We start from the raw sequence: 16,614 nt of genomic DNA on the forward strand, positions 1-16,614 counted from the left end.
TCTCCACCCAATGAGTTTCTAATACAAGTCAAGGTACACTTTGTGGCACTGGCAGGTTAGGTTCAGGGGAAAAAAAGGGTCTGGCTGCCTTTAGGCAGTCAGAGGGCACGGGCACACAAAGTATAGGCCTTAATACCTGTAATTCTCAAGAGGGGTTTGTAATTTTTTTTCATATTTTGCAGGTGTCCTGGCGGGTCTCCTAAAGGAGGTGTCCCGCCCTCATCAGAGGAGGTAAGTCCATCATTTAGACACTCTAGGTCCCCCTAGTCTCAGTTTAACTGTGACCTCCAAGAATGGATAATAATACGTGTGACCAGTCTGTGTTAGCAGCGTGGAAATACGTTTAAAATGATGAATAACATTGCATAATCTGTAGCCGCGCTGTGAGGAGCTAACGCTAGCTACGTGTAGCTCCGGTTTTGCGGTACTCTGTATGTAAAATAAAAGTGCTTATAAAATAAAATAACCAGTAGAGTGTGAGAGGAGACAGAGGGCGTACCAGTGGAATTAAAGTGTGGGATTTTGGTGAAACTTGTGTGCGTATGCTTGATTAGAAGCTCCGTTTTTGTCGTTAGCATATCCGTTAGCATAACATCAGGATAATTTCCTGTCGGCGAAAAATAGTAGAAGAAATGCAAAACGCCAGAAAACCAACTAGCGGCCAGGAGGAGTAACTGCTAGATAATAGTAATAAGTGTTTAGAATCTGTGAATTTGTTAGAGCTTCATTGTCTAAGACCTGTAAGCTTACATCCTGACTTTAGTTTTAATTAAACATTATAACAAAGATTAATGGTTTCAGTTGTGCTTCTTCAATTCTTGAACTTAATTGTGATTCATTAGTAAATGAGATTCATTATTGTGCAGACCAGAGTGTAAGTGCAGTTCAACAGTTTGACTTGCATTGGTATTTCTGATTGAATATCTTTGAACACAGTTATTGATTTTTTTAAAGTTTAATTTAATATTTAATTGATTAATTATTCATTATTTTTTAATTTCATTTTACTTCCAATTTTAAACCTTTCGAATTCTGATTTGGAACTGGATTGTGATCTTGATTTTGACTCTGATTTAGATGTTGAGTTTGATTTAGGAATTCTAACTTCAATTTTGGATTCGAGATTCCTTCACATATCCAGTATTGACTAATTTTGGTACATTTACTATTTTACATCGTTCCTAAGAATCAATTTTGACACGGACGGCGCAAACATATTTGAGAGATCGTTGACCTCTCTTACACTACAGACGTATGCTAACATTTACTGCTGACCTTTGGGCAGTTTTGTGTTTGTTTTAGTCAAGGTGCGTGGTTGAGTGGATCCAGATCTGGGAAGTGAAGCAGTGGATCCCAGTTTTGGAGTCAACGACCGCACACAATACAGCACAGAGGGTGAGTTGACTTTGATTCATGTGATGACAAGCGTGCACATTCAATACACACATTTGAATACTCCTAGGCTGCATTAATTTACATTAAAGAAGCAGAGGAAGGAAGTAGGAGAACTGGTAAGTAAACTAAGCTGTGAAGTAAGGGAAGTAGGAGAACTGGTGGGAAGACTAAAATGTGAAGTAAGAGAAGTTCAGCTCAGTTTTTAAAAAAAGAAACCTTTTATTTTTCAGGAGAGGGTGAACAAATAAGTGTTTCTAAACACAATAAAATGGACTGAGACTGATCTCTGGTCTGAGAGAATCAGTGGGACTAATAGTTTTAAAATGGAGCTCCTAACGTTTCGGCAAGTTGTGCCTTCCTCAGAGGAGAATAAAAAATGAAAGAAAGACTGGAGATATTTATACCTTCCCTAGGCGGAGCAACTAGGGAGCTTCTGATAGGCTGGAACTCCCTCTAATCAGATGGCTAAGCCGTCTCAGCTGTCTAATTGAACACCTGGCAATCAGGAGGAAACCTGTCTTAATCGGCACCAAAGGCCTGCTGGGTGTAAAACCACCAGTTAAGGGCCATCATCTCCACCCAATGAGTTTCTAATACAAGTCAAGGTACACTTTGTGGCACTGGCAGGTTAGGTTCAGGGGAAAAAAAGGGTCTGGCTGCCTTTAGGCAGTCAGAGGGCACGGGCACACAAAGTATAGGCCTTAATACCTGTAATTCTCAAGAGGGGTTTGTAATTTTTTTTCATATTTTGCAGGTGTCCTGGCGGGTCTCCTAAAGGAGGTGTCCCCGCCCTCATCAGAGGAGGTAAGTCCATCATTTAGACACTCTAGGTCCCCCTAGTCTCAGTTTAACTGTGACCTCCAAGAATGGATAATAATACGTGTGACCAGTCTGTGTTTTAGCAGCGTGGAAATACGTTTAAAATGATGAATAACATTGCATAATCTGTAGCCGCGCTGTGAGGAGCTAACGCTAGCTACGCGTAGCTCCGGTTTTGCGGTACTCTGTATGTAAGATAAAAGTGCTTATAGAATAAAATAACCAGTAGAGTGTGAGAGGAGACAGAGGGCGTACCAGTGGAATTAAAGTGTGGGATTTTGGTGAAACTTGTGTATGCTTGATTAGAAGCTCCGTTTTTGTCGTTAGCATATCCGTTAGCATAACATCAGGATAACTTCCTGTCGGCGAAAAATAGTAGAAGAAATGCAAAACGCCAGAAAACCAACTAGCGGCCAGGAGGAGTAACTGCTAGATAATAGTAATGAGTGTTTAGAATCTGTGAATTTGTTAGAGCTTCATTGTCTAAGACCTGTAAGCTTACATCCTGACTTTAGTTTTAATTAAACATTATAACAAAGATTAATGGTTTCAGTTGTGCTTCTTCAATTCTTGAACTTAATTGTGATTCATTAGTAAATGAGATTCATTATTGTGCAGACCAGAGTGTAAGTGCAGTTCAACAGTTTGACTTGCATTGGTATTTCTGATTGAATATCTTTGAACACAGTTATTGATTTTTTAAAAGTTGAATTTAATATTTAATTGATTAATTATTCATTATTTTTTAATTTCATTTTACTTCCAATTTTAAACCTTTCGAATTCTGATTTGGAACTGGATTGTGATCTTGATTTTGACTCTGATTTAGATGTTGAGTTTGATTTAGGAATTCTAACTTCAATTTTGGATTCGAGATTCCTTCACATATCCAGTATTGACTAATTTTGGTACATTTACTATTTTACATCGTTCCTAAGAATCAATTTTGACACGGACGGCGCAAACATATTTGAGAGATCGTTGACCTCTCTTACACTACAGACGTATGCTAACATTTACTGCTGACCTTTGGGCAGTTTTGTGTTTGTTTTAGTCAAGGTGCGTGGTTGAGTGGATCCAGATCTGGGAAGTGAAGCAGTGGATCCCAGTTTTGGAGTCAACGACCGCACACAATACAGCACAGAGGGTGAGTTGACTTTAATTCATGTGATGACAAGCGTGCACATTCAATACACACATTTGAATACTCCTAGGCTGCATTAATTTACATTAAAGAAGCAGAGGAAGGAAGTAGGAGAACTGGTAAGTAAACTAAGCTGTGAAGTAAGGGAAGTAGGAGAACTGGTGGGAAGACTAAAATGTGAAGTAAGAGAAGTTCAGCTCAGTTTTAAAAAAAAGAAACCTTTTATTTTTCAGGAGAGGGTGAACAAATAAGTGTTTCTAAACACAATAAAATGGACTGAGACTGATCTCTGGTCTGAGAGAATCAGTGGGACTAATACAGTTTTAAAATGGAGCTCCTAACGTTTCGGCAAGTTGTGCCTTCCTCAGAGGAGAATAAAAAATGAAAGAAAGACTGGAGATATTTATACCTTCCCTAGGCGGAGCAACTAGGGAGCTTCTGATAGGCTGGAACTCCCTCTAATCAGATGGCTAAGCCGTCTCAGCTGTCTAATTGAACACCTGGCAATCAGGAGGAAACCTGTCTTAATCGGCACCAAAGGCCTGCTGGGTGTAAAACCGCCAGTTAAGGGCCATCATCTCCACCCAATGAGTTTCTAATACAAGTCAAGGTACACTTTGTGGCACTGGCAGGTTAGGTTCAGGGGAAAAAAAGGGTCTGGCTGCCTTTAGGCAGTCAGAGGGCACGGGCACACAAAGTATAGGCCTTAATACCTGTAATTCTCAAGAGGGGTTTGTAATTTTTTTTCATATTTTGCAGGTGTCCTGGCGGGTCTCCTAAAGGAGGTGTCCCGCCCTCATCAGAGGAGGTAAGTCCATCATTTAGACACTCTAGGTCCCCCTAGTCTCAGTTTAACTGTGACCTCCAAGAATGGATAATAATACGTGTGACCAGTCTGTGTTAGCAGCGTGGAAATACGTTTAAAATGATGAATAACATTGCATAATCTGTAGCCGCGCTGTGAGGAGCTAACGCTAGCTACGTGTAGCTCCGGTTTTGCGGTACTCTGTATGTAAAATAAAAGTGCTTATAAAATAAAATAACCAGTAGAGTGTGAGAGGAGACAGAGGGCGTACCAGTGGAATTAAAGTGTGGGATTTTGGTGAAACTTGTGTGCGTATGCTTGATTAGAAGCTCCGTTTTTGTCGTTAGCATATCCGTTAGCATAACATCAGGATAATTTCCTGTCGGCGAAAAATAGTAGAAGAAATGCAAAACGCCAGAAAACCAACTAGCGGCCAGGAGGAGTAACTGCTAGATAATAGTAATAAGTGTTTAGAATCTGTGAATTTGTTAGAGCTTCATTGTCTAAGACCTGTAAGCTTACATCCTGACTTTAGTTTTAATTAAACATTATAACAAAGATTAATGGTTTCAGTTGTGCTTCTTCAATTCTTGAACTTAATTGTGATTCATTAGTAAATGAGATTCATTATTGTGCAGACCAGAGTGTAAGTGCAGTTCAACAGTTTGACTTGCATTGGTATTTCTGATTGAATATCTTTGAACACAGTTATTGATTTTTTTAAAGTTTAATTTAATATTTAATTGATTAATTATTCATTATTTTTTAATTTAATTTTACTTCCAATTTTAAACCTTTCGAATTCTGATTTGGAACTGGATTGTGATCTTGATTTTGACTCTGATTTAGATGTTGAGTTTGATTTAGGAATTCTAACTTCAATTTTGGATTCGAGATTCCTTCACATATCCAGTATTGACTAATTTTGGTACATTTACTATTTTACATCGTTCCTAAGAATCAATTTTGACACGGACGGCGCGAACATATTTGAGAGATCGTTGACCTCTCTTACACTACAGACGTATGCTAACATTTACTGCTGACCTTTGGGCAGTTTTGTGTTTGTTTTAGTCAAGGTGCGTGGTTGAGTGGATCCAGATCTGGGAAGTGAAGCAGTGGATCCCAGTTTTGGAGTCAACGACCGCACACAATACAGCACAGAGGGTGAGTTGACTTTGATTCATGTGATGACAAGCGTGCACATTCAATACACACATTTGAATACTCCTAGGCTGCATTAATTTACATTAAAGAAGCAGAGGAAGGAAGTAGGAGAACTGGTAAGTAAACTAAGCTGTGAAGTAAGGGAAGTAGGAGAACTGGTGGGAAGACTAAAATGTGAAGTAAGAGAAGTTCAGCTCAGTTTTAAAAAAAATAAACCTTTTATTTTTCAGGAGAGGGTGAACAAATAAGTGTTTCTAAACACAATAAAATGGACTGAGACTGATCTCTGGTCTGAGAGAATCAGTGGGACTAATACAGTTTTAAAATGGAGCTCCTAACGTTTCGGCAAGTTGTGCCTTCCTCAGAGGAGAATAAAAAATGAAAGCAAGACTGGAGATATTTATACCTTCCCTAGGCGGAGCAACTAGGGAGCATCTGATAGGCTGGAACTCCCTCTAATCAGATGGCTAAGCCGTCTCAGCTGTCTAATTGAACACCTGGCAATCAGGAGGAAACCTGTCTTAATCGGCACCAAAGGCCTGCTGGGTGTAAAACCACCAGTTAAGGGCCATCATCTCCACCCAATGAGTTTCTAATACAAGTCAAGGTACACTTTGTGGCACTGGCAGGTTAGGTTCAGGGGAAAAAAAGGGTCTGGCTGCCTTTAGGCAGTCAGAGGGCACGGGCACACAAAGTATAGGCCTTAATACCTGTAATTCTCAAGAGGGGTTTGTAATTTTTTTTCATATTTTGCAGGTGTCCTGGCGGGTCTCCTAAAGGAGGTGTCCCCGCCCTCATCAGAGGAGGTAAGTCCATCATTTAGACACTCTAGGTCCCCCTAGTCTCAGTTTAACTGTGACCTCCAAGAATGGATAATAATACGTGTGACCAGTCTGTGTTTTAGCAGCGTGGAAATACGTTTAAAATGATGAATAACATTGCATAATCTGTAGCCGCGCTGTGAGGAGCTAACGCTAGCTACGTGTAGCTCCGGTTTTGCGGTACTCTGTATGTAAAATAAAAGTGCTTATAAAATAAAATAACCAGTAGAGTGTGAGAGGAGACAGAGGGCGTACCAGTGGAATTAAAGTGTGGGATTTTGGTGAAACTTGTGTGCGTATGCTTGATTAGAAGCTCCGTTTTTGTCGTTAGCATATCCGTTAGCATAACATCAGGATAATTTCCTGTCGGCGAAAAATAGTAGAAGAAATGCAAAACGCCAGAAAACCAACTAGCGGCCAGGAGGAGTAACTGCTAGATAATAGTAATAAGTGTTTAGAATCTGTGAATTTGTTAGAGCTTCATTGTCTAAGACCTGTAAGCTTACATCCTGACTTTAGTTTTAATTAAACATTATAACAAAGATTAATGGTTTCAGTTGTGCTTCTTCAATTCTTGAACTTAATTGTGATTCATTAGTAAATGAGATTCATTATTGTGCAGACCAGAGTGTAAGTGCAGTTCAACAGTTTGACTTGCATTGGTATTTCTGATTGAATATCTTTGAACACAGTTATTGATTTTTTTAAAGTTTAATTTAATATTTAATTGATTAATTATTCATTATTTTTTAATTTCATTTTACTTCCAATTTTAAACCTTTCGAATTCTGATTTGGAACTGGATTGTGATCTTGATTTTGACTCTGATTTAGATGTTGAGTTTGATTTAGGAATTCTAACTTCAATTTTGGATTCGAGATTCCTTCACATATCCAGTATTGACTAATTTTGGTACATTTACTATTTTACATCGTTCCTAAGAATCAATTTTGACACGGACGGCGCGAACATATTTGAGAGATCGTTGACCTCTCTTACACTACAGACGTATGCTAACATTTACTGCTGACCTTTGGGCAGTTTTGTGTTTGTTTTAGTCAAGGTGCGTGGTTGAGTGGATCCAGATCTGGGAAGTGAAGCAGTGGATCCCAGTTTTGGAGTCAACGACCGCACACAATACAGCACAGAGGGTGAGTTGACTTTGATTCATGTGATGACAAGCGTGCACATTCAATACACACATTTGAATACTCCTAGGCTGCATTAATTTACATTAAAGAAGCAGAGGAAGGAAGTAGGAGAACTGGTAAGTAAACTAAGCTGTGAAGTAAGGGAAGTAGGAGAACTGGTGGGAAGACTAAAATGTGAAGTAAGAGAAGTTCAGCTCAGTTTTAAAAAAAAGAAACCTTTTATTTTTCAGGAGAGGGTGAACAAATAAGTGTTTCTAAACACAATAAAATGGACTGAGACTGATCTCTGGTCTGAGAGAATCAGTGGGACTAATACAGTTTTAAAATGGAGCTCCTAACGTTTCGGCAAGTTGTGCCTTCCTCAGAGGAGAATAAAAAATGAAAGCAAGACTGGAGATATTTATACCTTCCCTAGGCGGAGCAACTAGGGAGCATCTGATAGGCTGGAACTCCCTCTAATCAGATGGCTAAGCCGTCTCAGCTGTCTAATTGAACACCTGGCAATCAGGAGGAAACCTGTCTTAATCGGCACCAAAGGCCTGCTGGGTGTAAAACCACCAGTTAAGGGCCATCATCTCCACCCAATGAGTTTCTAATACAAGTCAAGGTACACTTTGTGGCACTGGCAGGTTAGGTTCAGGGGAAAAAAAGGGTCTGGCTGCCTTTAGGCAGTCAGAGGGCACGGGCACACAAAGTATAGGCCTTAATACCTGTAATTCTCAAGAGGGGTTTGTAATTTTTTTTCATATTTTGCAGGTGTCCTGGCGGGTCTCCTAAAGGAGGTGTCCCCGCCCTCATCAGAGGAGGTAAGTCCATCATTTAGACACTCTAGGTCCCCCTAGTCTCAGTTTAACTGTGACCTCCAAGAATGGATAATAATACGTGTGACCAGTCTGTGTTTTAGCAGCGTGGAAATACGTTTAAAATGATGAATAACATTGCATAATCTGTAGCCGCGCTGTGAGGAGCTAACGCTAGCTACGTGTAGCTCCGGTTTTGCGGTACTCTGTATGTAAAATAAAAGTGCTTATAAAATAAAATAACCAGTAGAGTGTGAGAGGAGACAGAGGGCGTACCAGTGGAATTAAAGTGTGGGATTTTGGTGAAACTTGTGTATGTGTTGATAAAATTGACTTATATACAGTTTAATTAATCACTAGCATATTTGTAGTTTTAATAACCATTAGCTTATGCAGCTCTATTAACCACTTATACAGTGCTCACAGCATACACAGGGCCTGAGAGAAGCAGGTGAAAGGTTACTTATTTAACTGCGTCACAAGGAACAGGCAGCCATCTTTCAGATAGATAAGACAGTGAGATTCAAGCGAGGGCCAACGCCCCAGCTGAGCCCGGCTTCTTCACACACTCCTTCTTAGGACCTCTCGCATGCAACACCTCACTCACACTGATGGAAACCAACGCCTATTGGGAGGGGCCAAGGTGAATGGACATTCACGGCCTCCATCCAGGCGCCATAACGTACAAACGTGCCACGCCTGCATCTTTGACTTTGGCCAATGTGTATCAAGGGGCGGACCCCTATATTAAGGGTCACGCTGATGTGTTCAAGCGTGTCTTATGGTGGACCTCTGAGAGGGAAATCATTAGAGCCCATGCATGTTTAATTGTGTTGGCTGAATAACTCTGTTGATAAATAAATCTATTGCTTTGATATTACTATACGCCTCTGAGAGCTTCTGTTTCATTCTTAAACCTGCTCTAAGTGTGAAAGATAGCTTTATTTTCACAACAAATGCTTGATTAGAAGCTCCGTTTTTGTCGTTAGCATATCCGTTAGCATAACATCAGGATAACTTCCTGTCGGCGAAATGCAAAACGCCAGAAAACCAACTAGCGGCCAGGAGGAGTAACTGCTAGATAAGAGTAATGAGTGTTTAGAATCTGTGAATTTGTTAGAGCTTCATTGTCTAAGACCTGTAAGCTTACATCCTGACTTTAGTTTTAATTAAACATTATAACAAAGATTAATGGTTTCAGTTGTGCTTCTTCAATTCTTGAACTTAATTGTGATTCATTAGTAAATGAGATTCATTATTGTGCAGACCAGAGTGTAAGTGCAGTTCAACAGTTTGACTTGCATTGGTATTTCTGATTGAATATCTTTGAACACAGTTATTGATTTTTTTAAAGTTGAATTTAATATTTAATTGATTAATTATTCATTATTTTTTAATTTCATTTTACTTCCAATTTTAAACCTTTCGAATTCTGATTTGGAACTGGATTGTGATCTTGATTTTGACTCTGATTTAGATGTTGTTTGATTTAGGAATTCTAACTTCAATTTTGGATTCGAGATTCCTTCACATATCCAGTATTGACTAATTTTGGTACATTTACTATTTTACATCGTTCCTAAGAATCAATTTTGACACGGACGGCGCAAACATATTTGAGAGATCGTTGACCTCTCTTACACTACAGACGTATGCTAACATTTACTGCTGACCTTTGGGCAGTTTTGTGTTTGTTTTAGTCAAGGTGCGTGGTTGAGTGGATCCAGATCTGGGAAGTGAAGCAGTGGATCCCAGTTTTGGAGTCAACGACCGCACACAATACAGCACAGAGGGTGAGTTGACTTTGATTCATGTGATGACAAGCGTGCACATTCAATACACACATTTGAATACTCCTAGGCTGCATTAATTTACATTAAAGAAGCAGAGGAAGGAAGTAGGAGAACTGGTAAGTAAACTAAGCTGTGAAGTAAGGGAAGTAGGAGAACTGGTGGGAAGACTAAAATGTGAAGTAAGAGAAGTTCAGCTCAGTTTTTTTAAAAAGAAACCTTTTATTTTTCAGGAGAGGGTGAACAAATAAGTGTTTCTAAACACAATAAAATGGACTGAGACTGATCTCTGGTCTGAGAGAATCAGTGGGACTAATACAGTTTTAAAATGGAGCTCCTAACGTTTCGGCAAGTTGTGCCTTCCTCAGAGGAGAATAAAAAATGAAAGAAAGACTGAAGATATTTATACCTTCCCTAGGCGGAGCAACTAGGGAGCTTCTGATAGGCTGGAACTCCCTCTAATCAGATGGCTAAGCCGTCTCAGCTGTCTAATTGAACACCTGGCAATCAGGAGGAAACCTGTCTTAATCGGCACCAAAGGCCTGCTGGGTGTAAAACCACCAGTTAAGGGCCATCATCTCCACCCAATGAGTTTCTAATACAAGTCAAGGTACACTTTGTGGCACTGGCAGGTTAGGTTCAGGGGAAAAAAAGGGTCTGGCTGCCTTTAGGCAGTCAGAGGGCACGGGCACACAAAGTATAGGCCTTAATACCTGTAATTCTCAAGAGGGGTTTGTAATTTTTTTTCATATTTTGCAGGTGTCCTGGCGGGTCTCCTAAAGGAGGTGTCCCCGCCCTCATCAGAGGAGGTAAGTCCATCATTTAGACACTCTAGGTCCCCCCTAGTCTCAGTTGAACTGTGACCTCCAAGAATGGATAATAATACGTGTGACCAGTCTGTGTTTTAGCAGCGTGGAAATACGTTTAAAATGATGAATAACATTGCATAATCTGTAGCCGCGCTGTGAGGAGCTAACGCTAGCTACGTGTAGCTCCGGTTTTGCGGTACTCTGTATGTAAAATAAAAGTGCTTATAAAATAAAATAACCAGTAGAGTGTGAGAGGAGACAGAGGGCGTACCAGTGGAATTAAAGTGTGGGATTTTGGTGAAACTTGTGTATGCTTGATTAGAAGCTCCGTTTTTGTCGTTAGCATATCCGTTAGCATAACATCAGGATAACTTCCTGTCGGCGAAAAATAGTAGAAGAAATGCAAAACGCCAGAAAACCAACTAGCGGCCAGGAGGAGTAACTGCTAGATAATAGTAATAAGTGTTTAGAATCTGTGAATTTGTTAGAGCTTCATTGTCTAAGACCTGTAAGCTTACATCCTGACTTTAGTTTTAATTAAACATTATAACAAAGATTAATGGTTTCAGTTGTGCTTCTTCAATTCTTGAACTTAATTGTGATTCATTAGTAAATGAGATTCATTATTGTGCAGACCAGAGTGTAAGTGCAGTTCAACAGTTTGACTTGCATTGGTATTTCTGATTGAATATCTTTGAACAGTTATTGATTTTTTTAAAGTTGAATTTAATATTTAATTGATTAATTATTCATTATTTTTTAATTTCATTTTACTTCCAATTTTAAACCTTTCGAATTCTGATTTGGAACTGGATTGTGATCTTGATTTTGACTCTGATTTAGATGTTGTTTGATTTAGGAATTCTAACTTCAATTTTGGATTCGAGATTCCTTCACATATCCAGTATTGACTAATTTTGGTACATTTACTATTTTACATCGTTCCTAAGAATCAATTTTGACACGGACGGCGCAAACATATTTGAGAGATCATTGACCTCTCTTACACTACAGACGTATGCTAACATTTACTGCTGACCTGTGGGCAGTTTTGTGTTTGTTTTAGTCAAGGTGCGTGGTTGAGTGGATCCAGATCTGGGAAGTGAAGCAGTGGATCCCAGTTTTGGAGTCAACGACCACACACAATACAGCACAGAGGGTGAGTTGACTTTGATTCATGTGATGACAAGCGTGCACATTCAATACACACATTTGAATACTCCTAGGCTGCATTAATTTACATTAAAGAAGCAGAGGAAGGAAGTAGGAGAACTGGTAAGTAAACTAAGCTGTGAAGTAAGGGAAGTAGGAGAACTGGTGGGAAGACTAAAATGTGAAGTAAGAGAAGTTCAGCTCAGTTTTTAAAAAAAGAAACCTTTTATTTTTCAGGAGAGGGTGAACAAATAAGTGTTTCTAAACACAATAAAATGGACTGAGACTGATCTCTGGTCTGAGAGAATCAGTGGGACTAATACAGTTTTAAAATGGAGCTCCTAACGTTTCGGCAAGTTGTGCCTTCCTCAGAGGAGAATAAAAAATGAAAGCAAGACTGGAGATATTTATACCTTCCCTAGGCGGAGCAACTAGGGAGCATCTGATAGGCTGGAACTCCCTCTAATCAGATGGCTAAGCCGTCTCAGCTGTCTAATTGAACACCTGGCAATCAGGAGGAAACCTGTCTTAATCGGCACCAAAGGCCTGCTGGGTGTAAAACCACCAGTTAAGGGCCATCATCTCCACCCAATGAGTTTCTAATACAAGTCAAGGTACACTTTGTGGCACTGGCAGGTTAGGTTCAGGGGGAAAAAAGGGTATGGCTGCCTTTAGGCAGTCAGAGGGCACGGGCACACAAAGTATAGGCCTTAATACCTGTAATTCTCAAGAGGGGTTTGTAATTTTTTTTCATATTTTGCAGGTGTCCTGGCGGGTCTCCTAAAGGAGGTGTCCCCGCCCTCATCAGAGGAGGTAAGTCCATCATTTAGACACTCTAGGTCCCCCTAGTCTCAGTTTAACTGTGACCTCCAAGAATGGATAATAATACGTGTGACCAGTCTGTGTTTTAGCAGCGTGGAAATACGTTTAAAATGATGAATAACATTGCATAATCTGTAGCCGCGCTGTGAGGAGCTAACGCTAGCTACGTGTAGCTCCGGTTTTGCGGTACTCTGTATGTAAAATAAAAGTGCTTATAAAATAAAATAACCAGTAGAGTGTGAGAGGAGACAGAGGGCGTACCAGTGGAATTAAAGTGTGGGATTTTGGTGAAACTTGTGTGTGTGTATGCTTGATTAGAAGCTCCGTTTTTGTCGTTAGCATATCCGTTAGCATAACATCAGGATAACTTCCTGTCGGCGAAAAATAGTAGAAGAAATGCAAAACGCCAGAAAACCAACTAGCGGCCAGGAGGAGTAACTGCTAGATAATAGTAATAAGTGTTTAGAATCTGTGAATTTGTTAGAGCTTCATTGTCTAAGACCTGTAAGCTTACATCCTGACTTTAGTTTTAATTAAACATTATAACAAAGATTAATGGTTTCAGTTGTGCTTCTTCAATTCTTGAACTTAATTGTGATTCATTAGTAAATGAGATTCATTATTGTGCAGACCAGAGTGTAAGTGCAGTTCAACAGTTTGACTTGCATTGGTATTTCTGATTGAATATCTTTGAACACAGTTATTGATTTTTTTAAAGTTGAATTTAATATTTAATTGATTAATTATTCATTATTTTTTAATTTCATTTTACTTCCAATTTTAAACCTTTCGAATTCTGATTTGGAACTGGATTGTGATCTTGATTTTGACTCTGATTTAGATGTTGAGTTTGATTTAGGAATTCTAACTTCAATTTTGGATTCGAGATTCCTTCACATATCCAGTATTGACTAATTTTGGTACATTTACTATTTTACATCCTTCCTAAGAATCAATTTTGACACGGACGGCGCAAACATATTTGAGAGATCGTTGACCTCTCTTACACTACAGACGTATGCTAACATTTACTGCTGACCTTTGGGCAGTTTTGTGTTTGTTTTAGTCAAGGTGCGTGGTTGAGTGGATCCAGATCTGGGAAGTGAAGCAGTGGATCCCAGTTTTGGAGTCAACGACCGCACACAATACAGCACAGAGGGTGAGTTGACTTTGATTCATGTGATGACAAGCGTGCACATTCAATACACACATTTGAATACTCCTAGGCTGCATTAATTTACATTAAAGAAGCAGAGGAAGGAAGTAGGAGAACTGGTAAGTAAACTAAGCTGTGAAGTAAGGGAAGTAGGAGAACTGGTGGGAAGACTAAAATGTGAAGTAAGAGAAGTTCAGCTCAGTTTTTAAAAAAGAAACCTTTTATTTTTCAGGAGAGGGTGAACAAATAAGTGTTTCTAAACACAATAAAATGGACTGAGACTGATCTCTGGTCTGAGAGAATCAGTGGGACTAATACAGTTTTAAAATGGAGCTCCTAACGTTTCGGCAAGTTGTGCCTTCCTCAGAGGAGAATAAAAAATGAAAGAAAGACTGGAGATATTTATACCTTCCCTAGGCGGAGCAACTAGGGAGCTTCTGATAGGCTGGAACTCCCTCTAATCAGATGGCTAAGCCGTCTCAGCTGTCTAATTGAACACCTGGCAATCAGGAGGAAACCTGTCTTAATCGGCACCAAAGGCCTGCTGGGTGTAAAACCACCAGTTAAGGGCCATCATCTCCACCCAATGAGTTTCTAATACAAGTCAAGGTACACTTTGTGGCACTGGCAGGTTAGGTTCAGGGGAAAAAAAGGGTCTGGCTGCCTTTAGGCAGTCAGAGGGCATGGGCACACAAAGTATAGGCCTTAATACCTGTAATTCTCAAGAGGGGTTTGTAATTTTTTTTCATATTTTGCAGGTGTCCTGGCGGGTCTCCTAAAGGAGGTGTCCCCGCCCTCATCAGAGGAGGTAAGTCCATCATTTAGACACTCTAGGTCCCCCTAGTCTCAGTTTAACTGTGACCTCCAAGAATGGATAATAATACGTGTGACCAGTCTGTGTTTTAGCAGCGTGGAAATACGTTTAAAATGATGAATAACATTGCATAATCTGTAGCCGCGCTGTGAGGAGCTAACGCTAGCTACGTGTAGCTCCGGTTTTGCGGTACTCTGTATGTAAAATAAAAGTGCTTATAAAATAAAATAACCAGTAGAGTGTGAGAGGAGACAGAGGGCGTACCAGTGGAATTAAAGTGTGGGATTTTGGTGAAACTTGTGTGTGTGTATGCTTGATTAGAAGCTCCGTTTTTGTCGTTAGCATATCCGTTAGCATAACATCAGGATAACTTCCTGTCGGCGAAAAATAGTAGAAGAAATGCAAAACGCCAGAAAACCAACTAGCGGCCAGGAGGAGTAACTGCTAGATAATAGTAATGAGTGTTTAGAGTCTGTGAATTTGTTAGAGCTTCATTGTCTAAGACCTGTAAACTTACATCCTGACTTTAGTTTTAATTAAACATTATAACAAAGATTAATGGTTTCAGTTGTGCTTCTTCAATTCTTGAACTTAATTGTGATTCATTAGTAAATGAGATTCATTATTGTGCAGACCAGAGTGTAAGTGCAGTTCAACAGTTTGACTTGCATTGGTATTTCTGATTGAATATCTTTGAACACAGTTATTGATTTTTTTAAAGTTGAATTTAATATTTAATTGATTAATTATTCATTATTTTTTAATTTCATTTTACTTCCAATTTTAAACCTTTCGAATTCTGATTTGGAACTGGATTGTGATCTTGATTTTGACTCTGATTTAGATGTTGAGTTTGATTTAGGAATTCTAACTTCAATTTTGGATTCGAGATTCCTTCACATATCCAGTATTGACTAATTTTGGTACATTTACTATTTTACATCGTTCCTAAGAATCAATTTTGACACGGACGGCGCAAACATATTTGAGAGATCGTTGACCTCTCTTACACTACAGACGTATGCTAACATTTACTGCTGACCTTTGGGCAGTTTTGTTTTTGTTTTAGTCAAGGTGCGTGGTTGAGTGGATCCAGATCTGGGAAGTGAAGCAGTGGATCCCAGTTTGAGTCAACGACCGCACACAATACAGCACAGAGGGTGAGTTGACTTTGATTCATGTGATGACAAGCGTGCACATTCAATACACACATTTGAATACTCCTAGGCTGCATTAATTTACATTAAAGAAGCAGAGGAAGGAAGTAGGAGAACTGGTAAGTAAACTAAGCTGTGAAGTAAGGGAAGTAGGAGAACTGGTGGGAAGACTAAAATGTGAAGTAAGAGAAGTTCAGCTCAGTTTTAAAAAAAAGAAACCTTTTATTTTTCAGGAGAGGGTGAACAAATAAGTGTTTCTAAACACAATAAAATGGACTGAGACTGATCTCTGGTCTGAGAGAATCAGTGGGACTAATACAGTTTTAAAATGGAGCTCCTAACGTTTCGGCAAGTTGTGCCTTCCTCAGAGGAGAATAAAAAATGAAAGAAAGACTGGAGATATTTATACCTTCCCTAGGCGGAGCAACTAGGGAGCTTCTGATAGGCTGGAACTCCCTCTAATCAGATGGCTAAGCCGTCTCAGCTGTCTAATTGAACACCTGGCAATCAGGAGGAAACCTGTCTTAATCGGCACCAAAGGCCTGCTGGGTGTAAAACCACCAGTTAAGGGCCATCATCTCCACCCAATGAGTTTCTAATACAAGTCAAGGTACACTTTGTGGCACTGGCAGGTTAGGTTCAGGGGAAAAAAAGGGTCTGGCTGCCTTTAGGCAGTCAGAGGGCACGGGCACACAAAGTATAGGCCTTAATACCTGTAATTCTCAAGAGGGGTTTGTAATTTTTTTTCATATTTTGCAGGTGTCCTGGCGGGTCTCCTAAAGGAGGTGTCCCGCCCTCATCAGAGGAGGTAA

The sequence above is a fragment of the Melanostigma gelatinosum genome (assembly GCF_949748355.1).
Source record: "Melanostigma gelatinosum genome assembly, chromosome: 22".
Lineage (NCBI taxonomy): Eukaryota > Metazoa > Chordata > Actinopteri > Perciformes > Zoarcidae > Melanostigma > Melanostigma gelatinosum.